The 13,775-nt window shown below is 36.2% G+C and overlaps 1 protein-coding gene across 2 annotated transcripts in view; it reads left to right on the top strand.

Moving 5' to 3' along the window:
• The first annotated feature begins 7,081 nt into the window (after positions 1-7,081).
• The window catches only part of ARHGAP15 (Rho GTPase activating protein 15), a 652,765-nt gene continuing 646,071 nt past the window's right edge, over positions 7,082-13,775 (top strand). The window contains exon 1 of one of the 2 annotated variants that reach the window (XM_019625987.1): positions 7,082-7,218. The gene's annotated coding sequence lies outside the window, so the exon portion shown is untranslated. The remainder of the gene's footprint in view (positions 7,219-13,775) is intronic. The other variant, XM_019625988.1, reaches the window with a different exon arrangement.

The following is a 13,775-nucleotide window of genomic DNA, read 5'->3' as shown; positions in this document are numbered from 1 at the left end:
GCACTACATCTCTAACATATTTCTTGGAAGAAGCATGTATACTTACTAGTTGCTGATCTTGCCTTACTTTCTTCATAGCACTTGCTACTCTAGACTTATTTTTATTAATGTGTTTTACATTCCTATTTGTTTATTATCTGTTTCACTCCTGCCAGTGACATTAAAAATTTCTGAGAAATTATATCCTTGGAACTTGGTGCTGTGTCTAGAAAAAAGTAAATGCCTCATATATATTTGTTGAATGACGAGTAATAGAGAGAGGGAGTGCAACCAATTTTTTTTTTATAACAGTATAACACTTGGTGGCAAGCAATGTCACATTTGTTTTATTTCTCATCTTATAAATAATATAAATCTGGTCTTGTCTTCAACCACTTCCTTTGGTGAGAAGTTAAATTTCCATTGCCCTTTGCCCATCAATTCTACATCTAACTTTCAGCCCTTAAAACTATGAGTATACAGGATTTGCAGTTGTTTCCCTGGTCCTCAGGATAGCTCTTCTAGCAATTATGAATGTCTCTGAAATGTTCCTTGTCCAAGTTCAGGGATATAATTTGAAACAGGTGGATATGATACTCCTGTCAAAAATGTGGGGTATGGAGATATGTCTGCCCTCTACTGCAGAACCCTGACAGTTTTTAGACTTTCACATTCTCTTCTCGCTCCTAAAACCTTTAACTCTCTGCCCCACTTTTCCTCATTCTAGGTTTTATTTCTTTCTTCCTACTTTACTGACAATGTGTTGCAATCAGAAGAGCACTGTCACCAACTCGAACACTGCATTACCTGCATATTTGCGCCTTGTTTAAATGCTCTGGTTTCATTCCTATTACAATGAACAAGCTACCCATGCTTCTAGCCAAGGTCAAGGCCAGTAATGCTACCTGTGCCCGAAATCCTCTTCTCACTCCTCTGCTTGAGGGCAGCATTCAACACTTTCTATATGGCATCATCAGTTTTCCTTCTGTAGGCTCATCCCCCCAATGGCATACATACATGCTGCTATTTTCCCATCTAAAAACAAACAAAGAACTAATACAAAACCCTCTGACTCTATCCCTCATGAAGCCACACTATTTCTTCTACTTCTATTCTTTCCTGTAGAGTAAAACTCCTAAAAACTACCTGTACCTGCTATCTTCAATATATTAAAATAATATTTTCTCATCCATATCTCACAAAAACTGATTTTATCAAGGTTAAAATGAACTACATGTTGCTATATCTAAAGGTAATTTTTGCCGCTTTCATTTTACTTGAGCTATTAGCAGCGTTTGACAATTTATAAATCTCTCATCTTTGAATAATATTTTCACTTGGTTTTTAGGACACCAAATGCACCTGTTTTTTCCTCCTTCCTTCCTGGCTGCTCTTTTTAAGTCTCATTTGCTTTCTTTTTCCCCTCTCTCCTGATCTTTGAATTGACCACTGGGCTTAGTCCTTAAACTTTTCTTTTTCCAGATGTAAATGAAATCAGACAATTAAGTTATTGAACTTATCACCATGCACTTACATCAGCAGCACTGTACAAACAGCTCGGTAAGGTTTCATAACCTTAGTATGTCAGTGTCTCAGCTGTGTTCATGCCAACGTGTGGTGGTGTCTTCCAGAGTGGCTTTCATTATTGTTGTGTGTTTTTGTGTGCCATCACAAGAATGTCTGAAATTGAATTAGAGCAACAAACAAACATTAAATTTCTTGTTAAACTTGGCAAGAGTGGAAGTGAAATCAGGGACATGTGTTTATGGAGATAATGTCATCAAGAAACTGGCAGTGTACAAATGGATTCAATGCTTTTCTGAGGGGAGAGAACGCATCACTGATGAAGAGTGGTCAGGGTGCCAGTAATGAGCAGAACTGATGAAAACATTGCAAAAATTCATCTAATTGTGCATCAAAATTGTCAGCTGACTGTGAGAAACATAGCCGACCAAGTAAACATTGATAGAGAAACAGTTGGGAAAATCTTAACTGAAAATGTTGGCATGAGAGAGGGATGTGCAAAAATGGTCCTGAAGGAGCTCACTGATGAACAAAAGCAAAGGAGAATCAAAGTTTGCCAAGACCTTTTGGAGAGGCAAGACAATGTTTTGGGCCATGTTATCACTGGTGGTGAAACATGTGTGTACCAATATGACCCTGAAACATAGCATCAAAATGCACAATGGAAGTCAGCCGATTCTCCATGACCAAAAACGTCCTGTCAGTCCAAATCAAGAGTCAAAATGATGCTGCTAACCCTTTTTGATATCAAACTCACTATGAATTTGTACCAACTGGACAAATAGTTAACCAAGTTTACTATTTGGAAGTGCTGAAAAGGCTATATGAAAAAGTTAGACAAAAACAACTTGAACTTTTGGGCAATAATTTATGGCTTTTGCATCACGACAATGCTCCAGCTCACTCGGCATTGTCTGTGAGTTTTTAGCCAGTAAATAAATAACTGTATTGAACACCCTCCCTCCTCACCTCATCTGGCCCCCAATGACTTTTTTCTTTACCCAAAGATAAAGGAAATATTGAAAGGAAGACATTTTGATGACATTTAGGGCATCAAGGGTAATACAATGACAGCTTTGATGGCCATTCCAGAAAAAGAGTTCCAAAATTGCTTTGAAGGGAGGACTAGGCACTGGCCTTAGTGCAAAGCTTCTCATGGGGAGTACTTCAAAGGTGACTATAGTGATATTCAACAATGAGGTATGTAGCACTTTTTCTAGAATGAGTTCATGAACACAATTGTCTGACTTAGTATATAATAGAATATTACTCAGCCATAAAAAAATGAAATCTTGCCATCTGCAACAACATGGATGAACCTAGAGGGTATTATGCTAAGTATTTGTCAGACAAAGACAAATACCAAATAATTTCACTTACATGTGGAATCTAAGAAAACAAAATAAACAAACAACAAAACAGAAACAAACTAATAGATACAGGGAACACTTTGATGGTTGGTAGATGGGAGGGGGCTGGGGGTATGGATGAAAAGGGAAGGGATTAAGGAGTATAAGTTGGTACTTAAAAATAGTCATGGGGATATAAACTATAGCATAGGAAATATAGTCAATAATGTTGTAATAACTGTGTATGGTGTCATATGGGGACTAGATTCATCATGGTGATCACTTCATAAGTTATATACATGTCTAAGTAATCACTATGTGGTACATCTGAAATTAATGTAATATTGTATATCAATTCTAATTGAAAAAAAATTTTAATAAAGTTACAGATTAAATTACTAACAGGTAAAATCACCTTGGCTGGGAGAACTAAAGTACTATCCTAGGCTTTAATACATTTGATTATCAACCAATAGGGCTTGTTACACCATATGCCAGACTAGAACCCCTGCCAAGACACACAACACCATAAAGGTATGGAAATCATAGAAGACAGACAGCCATTTCCACAGCTCTCACCATGGATCAGCACGCTATGCTACTGAGAACACAAAGCCCTATCATACCTGGGAAAGGCATTTTCTATAGGAACTTACAATGGGGCATCCCATCAAGATGGATATGCTAAATCATACTCCTGGGTGAGGAGGAACTACACAATGTCTACTGGGATCCCGTTCTCCTGCCACCAGCCAGACATAAAAATGCACTAGAATGAGGCACATCATTGAAAGTGGGGAGAAGGTGAGGGTCCTGGGTGGGCATATCCTGACCCCAGTCCATGTCCTCATGCCTGCCGGTGTTGCCTGTCCGGGCCTAAATGTCAACCCCCTATGGCTGTAGCCACATTAACATCTATGGATCATGCCACAAGTAAAAGTCTTATAGAAGGGGAAGACCTTCCCATAGAAGTCCACACTAAATGTCTTTTTGACCTTTGGCTTCTGCTGGTCCTATGGTGTCCAGTCACAGCATAGGCACATGACGGAAATTCTAAAGTGGACCCATTCATATGTCCAACAAAGGAATTATCCAACTGTTGGATACACGGATAGCTGCCCTCTCTAGCTCATTAGGATTGCCATGGTGGGTAGCACTACTCTGGGGAGGAAAATTAAAAGGCCCTAAAAGGTATAATAAGGAAGAACAAGCTAGTATTACTACACTCAATTTATCTGATATTACTAATATTGATCCAGAATTCTGACCTATGGTATATACTGTCAATAACACTAAGCATGGGAATTCTTTTTCTGTCAAACTACACAGGAAGCCCATCAAACTGCTTTCTGGAAGTGTCCTAAAAATAGCATCATCAGAGTCATGGGTGGTAATGCTCAGATTAGGGACAGCTTTATGTGCCTTACCCTGAGTTATGGACATTTGAGCACCTGAGCACCACTATGTTGGGAATAGATATATCACTCAGCAAAACCAATTCAATTACACCAGGGATATAGACTGGAGATCACTGGATATCACTAGTCATTCTGTCACATTAAAGGATAACAACTGGTTTGATACTGACTGGCTGTGCCACTTAAATATTTATTGGGTAGCCCCAAATGGGACCCAATAATTGTTGGCACAAATTTTTGGCTATGGTTTCCACTGTGAGAGTTGGGTCACTACACCCAGATTTCCCCTGGATACAGGAGAGAATCTACCCCAAGGAAACAAAAATTGCCAGCCTCCCTCTCCTGAAGACCATGGGCACAATCTGTTTTCCACTGGTGGAATCATTTGCCCACTGCCTTTGTCCCCTCCATTGGCCTGGACAATGTTATAGCACATATAGAAGCCCTTAATAAATTCACCCCAACAAGACTTACATGATAGCTGGCAAAGCTTGTCCTTACTGAACACTGAAATGTCTCTAATGAGAAAAGCTGTCCTCCAAAATAAGATGGACTTGCGCATTATTACTGCCTTGTAAGGAGACACCTGTGTCATTGTCCAAAAAAGTTGTATATGTTCATAACTGATGAGTCTGCTAATGCCTTGTGTTAATTAAATCCCATGAAAACACAAGGGAATGTCTTGCGTGATCTGACTTCCAACCTAGGGGACAAAATAAATTAGTGGTTCGCATCAAGGGGCTCTTGGTGAAATAAATTATTACTGATTTTAAAAATTATTATCTTAATCTATGTTTTCTCTTGCATGTGCCTATATTTTTTGCTGCCATAGCTGCCTCCAATGCAGCCAGATAGCCTCCAAATGAGCCACCTCCATGCTAATAAACCCCCTTGCTGACCTCTCAGGGCACATTACAAAAGAGAGGGACATAAAAATTGTAATAGCCGATCACAAGTGATAAAGTGTTAGAGGAGTTCATCAAGAGGTCATGACCGCCAGTTAACCAGTCGACAGGGGAGCTAGACAGGGCAATCAGAGGCTCCTCACCGCCTTCCCGGTCCTTAGAAGGTACATTCCGCCCACTGTAGCCACAGTGGGAGGCATTTTCAAGGACGCAACCTTGAGAGACCAAAGTGTTGTTGAGACCATCTGGACAGCATATGTGACTGAACCCAGGTAAGGTTTCTACATAAACTTTTAATGTCCTAGCTGCCGGGTGTGGAGATCTATTGGTCTTTTGGCGCCTAAGACAAGCCTGGTATGTAAGTTCTCACCCTAATTAAAATCGCCACTTGCCAATCCGGAGTGGCCTGCTCCTTTCTTCCAAGGCTCCTTCTCCTTCGTGCATGTGGGTCCAGTTTCAGATTTACCAGGGGAAACTCTCAAGTTTGGGAACCAATGATATTATTATGGGAGATAGATTTTTTTTTATTGGTATGTTCCAAGATATGGATAAATAACCTGAATCTCAGAGAACTTAAGTAACTCGGTTGAGGTTAAATAAATTGCAGTGTCAGAACTGAGGCCTGGATTCAGCTTTCCTCACTTTCAATATCCTGTTCTTTCCACTTCCTTCTCAGTGTTAGAGAAACATTGAGTACAAACCTTCAGAACTCTGACCACTTAAAAAGCAGCATCCTGGGATGACAATTGACTGAGTTCTAGGGTCAATCTGAAATACAATTTTGGAAAGGAGAGTCCTGTCAGAGAAATTAGATTAACTTGCAGGGAAATAGCATCCTTAACGTGGGCCATATATGCCAAATATATTTTTAAAGATTGTCTTATGTGTGCCAAAGATTACACACCACTGAGAGCTATAAACAAATTCTAGTCTAATCGGTTTGTATGATAAGAGATTGTGATTTAACTTTCTCACATATTTGGAAGAGAAGAGAAGCTTTTCCTTTTGTGACTATCATGCAAATCTCACAAAACCAGCCAAGCCTGGATATCTACGAGTTTACTTCTTGAACTCCATGGTTCAATAAAGATGAACATCCTATAATTATTGTTGAGGACCCCCCCCCAAAAAAATATGTCTTGGATTGGTTGAAGGTGAACATAGATGAGTACACAGCAGTATGCCAAAAATGATGTCCTTTGGATTATTATTTTTTTTTCATAAGTCAGGCCACACAAAGAAACATTTAGAATCAAAAGCTCCTTGGCAGATTTCAGAACTGCTTAGAAAACTGCCAGAGAGGACACATCAATGTGGGAGCCCCAGCCAGAGCAAATGTCACAGCATGTGCTAGACCAGCACCCTCTTTTCCCCCAGATGGCAGCACATCCCTGGGCCTGTTCTCTGAAGTTCTCATGCAACCTGTCCGAGACCCCATGAACTTATTAACTGGAGCACCTCTTTGTGGGTCCATCCATGAATGAGACAGAAGCACCACGCCTGTGAATTGGAGGTAGTGTCTTGGCCTCCCAAGTCAGTGGGCAGAGCCTCCTGATGGCATGTGAGCATGTTCAAGCCCACAGAGGATAGCAGAGACTTCGGTTTTCAGCCCTTGTTAGAAGGCGGAAAAAGGGGAAGTTTCCTCAGTGCTCGAGGCTTGCTCCTCCCCCACTAAATGTTTACCACACACTTTCCCCATGAAACCTGAATTGATGAAACATATATAAATGCATAATGTTTGAAAATTGAAAATCACATTAAAAAATAGTAATATCGTTGCCTATACAAGGCAATTTCTTCAAATCGAGTAATGCTGTGATGTGTGTGGTTAACAGTATCTATGCAGGAAGTGGTTTAATTTAAAAGTTTTTGTGCTCACCCCCACCCCCTCCTTTTTTTTTTCTTCAGTACTGAAATTAAGCAGCATCCAACATAGGCCTAATCTTACGACATGTGACTTTACTGTTTTCCGTTTTTGTTGAAAGAGTCATTAACAGTTAGAAGTTGATGGCAGTTTCAGTAACAAGTCATCCCTGAGAAAAGGTGAGTTTTAACTTAATATTGAACATGAAATTTAAACTTGAAAACGTTTGACAGAGTAGCCTACGCTTTGGTGTGAACACGTAAACGTTTCTACAAAAATGTGATGTTTTCACCTGTGATTGAAACATAACTTTGTTTTCTTTGGCGTAGGAAACAATATTTTTTTATATATATATTTGTAGCTGTCAAATGCTGAAGTCCTTTACTAGGATCATTTGATAAAATTTTATACTAAAATAGTAAAGACAAAATAAGGTATAGTGTTAGTCTGAAAGTGCTTTTAAAAATAAACTGCTAGAGAAAATGTGGAACTTTGCATCTTTAACTTTTGTTTTATAAGAATGTGTACTATTGAAGGTCCAGAGAATGAAAGAAAAACAGGCAATTTGTAACAATAAGAAATAACATCTGAATTGCAATGTGAAAAATACCCACTGTAAAGTGTTTATTAAAGTTAGCATTAGAAACCCTTATAAAGGGGTAGCTTATCAAATGTGTAGTTTATTAAATAGCTATTAAAAACCAGGAAAGTTTAAAAATGCAAAACAAAGCTCTTTATCATGACATTTGAATATATTTTTCCTAAATTTTATTTAAGATATAGGGTGAAACGAGGGCAAGTTTTTATTTCATAAACAAAATGCTAGTGTAAAAGAGAAGTCATAGCTGACTTCGCCCAAGGTTACTTCTGGGAAAAGAGGCAAATTAGACATACACTTTTGTTATTTATGTAGTTATGTAATTTTCTTTCTTTGAGATTTTCCAAAATAATAAACTTAGAAATGAAAGGGTTTTGTTAATCATAAACTGACAAGAACTTTTCTTTTATATTGACTTCTTGCTTTTATAGAATGTCTTTGTGTGCTGTAACATATGTACAGAAAATATAAAAGTATTGCTAATCTTGGAGACGAATACCTAAAATAAATCCAACTGTAGATTTTTGAAAGAATTTTAATAAAAGCTCCAGATATGATCCACTCTTCCTTAATATTACTTTTATTGTGCTTTTGGATGGGGGGAGTGATGGCCCCACAACATCTATTTTTTTGTGTTATTAAAAAATGGTTGCAGGGTTGATAAGTGGCAACAATTTTCTTTTATTTTCTTCTATTGAAAGACACATATAAATGTGTTTAGATGTGGTCAATTTAGCAGGAAATTATTAGGCATACTAGTACACTCCATTTTAAGACCTTTTCAGTTGTCAATACAAAAGCTAGCTACTTGACTTAAAATGATCACAAAAAAATAAAGATTAGGACTTGGTGTTCAATACATTTTTTATTGTTAGAATGTAAGAAGACCCTGGTAATATTTATTTGCTTTGATATACTGATTAGCTTTTTAATTTGTTGCATTTCCTCACAATGGATAACATTATTTAAATCAGTCTTCATAAGACTGAACCTCTGCATCTATAAAAGCTGTATATTGTGGTTCTGAACCTCTGCATCTATAAAAGCTGTATAATTCAGATAGTTTGGGTTGATATGTTGCTATTTTATTTCATTTTATTATAAAAGAACATCACATGAATAAACATATGTAGTACTTACATATTAGAAAGAAAAAACATCTACATAAGCATTTGGCACTGAAAGAAGGTCCAGTATAGTTTTATAAACTATTTAATATTTTGAAAAACCAAACTCTTTTTTAAATGATTGTTTCTTATAGAAAATGTTAAATTAAAATAGAAATATTTTATGGAGTATATGTAAAATTAAGAATTTATTAAATATAGTTTAGTATAGTAACAAGTAGAGCTGATAGACATGTAAACTAAGATACTCTCAGAATTGTTTGTAAAAATAAGTAATGTATTTCTCTTGAATGCACAGACCAAGTCTTAAAAGAAGCAATTAAAACTAAGTTACTACAGGTTACTATACCTTAATACATTTTATGTAAATAAAAAATTTTTGGTGAAATAAAAACAATGCTGAGGGTCTCATTTTGAGAATCATTTGAAAGCTGGTTTTATTAAAAGAGCATTATGCTTTTCCACTTGGGGCCAGCCTTCAGCAATATTCAGAAAGGAGACTTTTTTTCATCGATATTCCTCCTCTTCTTCTTTTTGAATGTTCTGTTCTGGAGCCGCCTACTCTGTTCTTAATTTAGAGCTCTCCAGCTTTGGTACCCATGTTGCTCCTTCCACCCCACTCCCCTTGTCCTTTAAGCTTACACTATTTATCAGCTCTTAGAGCATCTGTTAAAAAGAATCCATGCTCACAGAAAGCCACAGAGCTTTGTATCTTTTAACTTCTTAACCAGGCCTCCCCTCATACTCATAGTAGAATTTTAATAAGGTGTCTCAGCAGACAGGATTCAAAGGAACAGCTAAATGTTGAGGACTTCAGTTTTAATTGAGGGGACTTATGCCATGGAAAATATTTCAGGGGGATATTTTGGGATGGAAAGAGTGTTTTGTTACCCACTGGTTCTGCTTGTGGTATTTAAACACAGAGTTTCTGAGAGTGTCTTATATGAAGGGTTCATCAAAGAGATGTGTCCATTGTTCTAGATATTCCTGAAGAAACATGCACCTTTCTTGTAGTAGATAAAAATTAATTGCACTGTTTTCAGATAATTTTAACATAATATTGCACTTAAACAATTAGAAAATATTTAACATAATCACTTGCTTTATATATGTATTTTAAAAATCATTTATTATCTTAAATTTAAATCTTTGGGTACCAGAAGCATATTTTTTTGCACTGCAAAATAAATGTTATATAGCTAGACTTTAAAATTTACTTATAAGTATTCTAAATTTCAGTTTATAGTAGACAAATTATTTTGTTTGAAATGATTGAAATGAGTTAAAATTAGCCTAAGCAATAGACATAAGTAATGATTGGCATAATTTAAAAAATCCAACGAAAGCAAAGTCAGGCATGGTTGGATCCAGGAAATCACACATAGTTATCAGGATTAGGTCATGTTTTCTTTATTATTTAGCTCTTCTTTTTTTTTTACCCTGTGCTATAAGCAGTTTCTGGCAGAGGCTCACAATGAGTTGACAAGAAAGCTATAGGTTGACATCTGACCCTTGCAGAAACTCTGTTGCAGAAGAATGAATGCCTTTCCTCTATGACCCAAGCAAAGGTCTCAGGTTGAGATGTGATTGGACTGAATTGGGTCATGTGACCGCAGCTGAGCTGATCATGACTCTGAGGCACAGACACCCTGAGTGACCAGGCTAAGGTCACAAGCTCACTCATGCATTGAGGAGCTGTCTGCACCTGTAATACAAGAACTCTTTGCTGAAAAGAGGGGTCTGCCCACACCAGAACCTAAAATGCTTTCCCCAGAAGAAAAGAGACTTCATTGCTTATAGGGAAAAGCCACCAAACTCTCCTACCCAGACACATAGAGTCACATTTAAAAGCTTTTCTTACTCAAATTGTCCAAACTCTATAATTAGAAAGAAACACAGTGTCAGTTTAAGAGTAGGTTTGAAGGAAAAAAGTATTCCAATTAAACTGAATTAAAAACTATTTTTCACCAGCTATTCCATGTCTGAATCCCTTCCCCACAATACTTGTCTTCTAAAGAGTATAATCTAGTATGATTATTATATTAATAATTATGATGCAAATAAAATTTGTCACATACCTTACAAAAGATATAAGGAATCTCTTAAGAAGGTTCAGACATTCATCTAACATTTTTGTATTCTTGTTATTTGTCAGGCAATAAACTATAGATAATTTTGCTGGTGTTGTATTGTTTGATCATATCCTAGCAAAAAAGGCAGGACCATTTTGGAGAAAACATTTGTGGTAGTTTTCAGAGAAAGCTAGGACTGGAGACATGAGAAAAATTCCAAGGGACAGGAAGCGAATGTGTCAAAGCACAAAAACATGGAGCCATGTCAGAATATTTCCAAGGAAAAGTGAGTGGTCAAGTTTTGTTAGCTAGAAGTATAATGGTAAGAGGTAAGACCAAAAAGGTAGTTTGAGAGCCTAATAAAATGGACCAGCTGAACAGATTATGACTAGGAATTACAAGTAACAACAGGCTTGTTGAGCAGAGGAAATATCTAATTTGATGTTCATATTTTGCATCTCAATGGACTATCTAGCATCAGGATTTATTTTCTCCTCCCATACACCTCACTCTTGGTGACATTCAGGGTGGTTTACAGAAATGGTTGCTGTCAGTGAAGGGATGTATTCCTGTAAGACCAGGCACCATCTTACCTCTCCAGGTGCAGCAAGGTTTTTATATTGGCTGTTGTTACAAATTTTTTTTCATTTTTATGAGAGTTGTTTTTATATGTATGTTTTGTTTATTTTTCATTTGAGAATAGGTGATACAGCAAGATGGTTCAAAATAAAACCTAAATATAAAAATTTTAAAGAAAATCTTTCTCATATTCCTATTTGTATTACCCCATTCATCTCCACCTTAACCGAATAGACTATTTTTATAGTTATTTCTTAAACCTTTTACACTTTCTGTAGGCACATAAGTGTGTATGTATATATCCTTCTTAATTATATTAATGGAAACACACTACACATGCCTACTTTGCTTTTTTTTTCCATTTAGTAACACCTTGGAAATATTTCCATAATAAAAATAAAAAACTGTCTAATTCTCATATTTTTATAGCTCTATGGTATCCCATTGTGTGGCTATATCATAATGTTATCAGTCTCTTATTAAAAGTGTCAAGGATATTTTTAATTGTTTTCTAATAGAGTGAAGGTTTTAATGTAATTCTGTGCGTTTGAAAATATATCTGTCAAATGAATTCCGAGAAATTATTGGAGTTGAGCTTATTTTTAAAAGATTAAAGGTCTATTTGTCTTTCCTGATAAGAGACTGTATCCTTTCTCAACTGTATAATAAAGAATCAAAAGCATTAGTGAATTTCAAGTCTTGGAATGAGATGTTAAAGGAAGTAAGGAATTGAGGCTAGAATATGCAAAATACACTTTTTATAAAGCATGACATAGGCAGTAGCTAAAAAGGGGGTGCAATATGAATGTTGAAGGGAAGGGGAGGAGAAAAGGAATAAAAAGGAAAAAAAACATATTCAGGAGCATAACAAGATCTCAGAGGACTCTCAGTCAGATGGGTGTAATCACTAGTTCAAGTAGATAAATTAACCTTACAAGGAAGAGCACTTTAATGAGTATAGATATAGATAAGATGAAGTGAGAGAGGAAGTTGAGTGAATACATGCTTAGTGGTTTCTATCTTCTCTGATCTGGTAGGAAAGCTCATTTGATGAGAGGGAGTATTTATGAGATGCCAAAGAATAGGCAGAATATCTTATTTTAAAAATCGGCCTTGACAATAACACATAATACAATTGTGGATTTTAAAATTGATTATTCACTTTTGAGTGGTTTCCACACAATTCAACTAAACTCCATAAATAATTTTGAGCTCCAACTAAGTACATTGTGTTATGCTAGGAATTATTGGGTGCCCAAAGAATGAATGTGCTATTTAGATCTCAAGACCAAAACTTTTTTAGAGAAAATCTTTTAGCACTAAAACTATAAATGCAATTGCCTATCTATCATCTCCATTGGGATGTCTCATAGAGATATCAAAATGAATATGTTCAAAACTAAGCTCTTAATTATTCCCCGCATGCCCCCAACCCAATCTGCTTCTTCCCTATTTTCATCCTTCTCAGTTAATGGCACCACCATTCATCTATTTTTTCAGGACAACAAACTAAAAATTGCCCTCAGGTCACTGTTACCTTCATACTCCCTACTCCAAACCGCATCCAATTCATCAGCAATAAGCAGGATCTACCCGTGCCACCCCCCCACCACTTTCCTGTTTACTTTTCTCAATAATGGCTCTTGAAAAGTTACATATTTTTTTCCAGACAAATGGCTCTTTTTATTTCTTCTTAATTTTTTTTTTTGTTGGCATAGTGACTCCCCCACCCCTGCAAGTCTGCTAAATGAATACACTACAATATGTGACTTTTTTATGACATCACAATTTTAGATAAAACCACACTTACAAATTCACTTTCTAGTGTCAAGATAGAGAAAAATCATAGAAATGATATGAAGCAATGCTCATTTGCACATTTTGAATGAACTCAAAAAGTTTGAGGAGGTAGCAACTTTCAGAACCCTCCAGTAGCATTTTTTTGGCCCTAGATGTGTTTTTCTGTGCCATTGCTTAAGAAAACTCTAAGTCTCGCAATCAGTGAAAATTTTGATGAAGAAAAAGATTCAGAAAAATAAGAAATTTAATAAATAAAAAATCTTTTTATACTATATGTACATTTTTTCAAGTTGGTATTATTTACATGAACCCATTTTTTATCTATTCAGTTATTTTTATATTTATAAATGTTGATTGTGTATCGTGAAGTTTTATTTAACAGATTCCTCTAAACAAGAATGAATTAGACATTTAGCAAGAGATATATATCATAATATCCCAAATTCAATCACATGCCATCTCTGTCTCATTATTTTGCTTTTGCTTTCCTAGTTAGCCTTTCAGATGTGGAAAATTTTATATATATGTAATTTTATATATAAATATATAATATATAATAT

This window comes from Hipposideros armiger, unplaced genomic scaffold, assembly GCF_001890085.2.
Source record: "Hipposideros armiger isolate ML-2016 unplaced genomic scaffold, ASM189008v1 scaffold_649, whole genome shotgun sequence".
In the NCBI taxonomy this organism is placed as follows: domain Eukaryota; kingdom Metazoa; phylum Chordata; class Mammalia; order Chiroptera; family Hipposideridae; genus Hipposideros; species Hipposideros armiger.
This window is presented reverse-complemented; position numbering and strand designations above follow the sequence as displayed.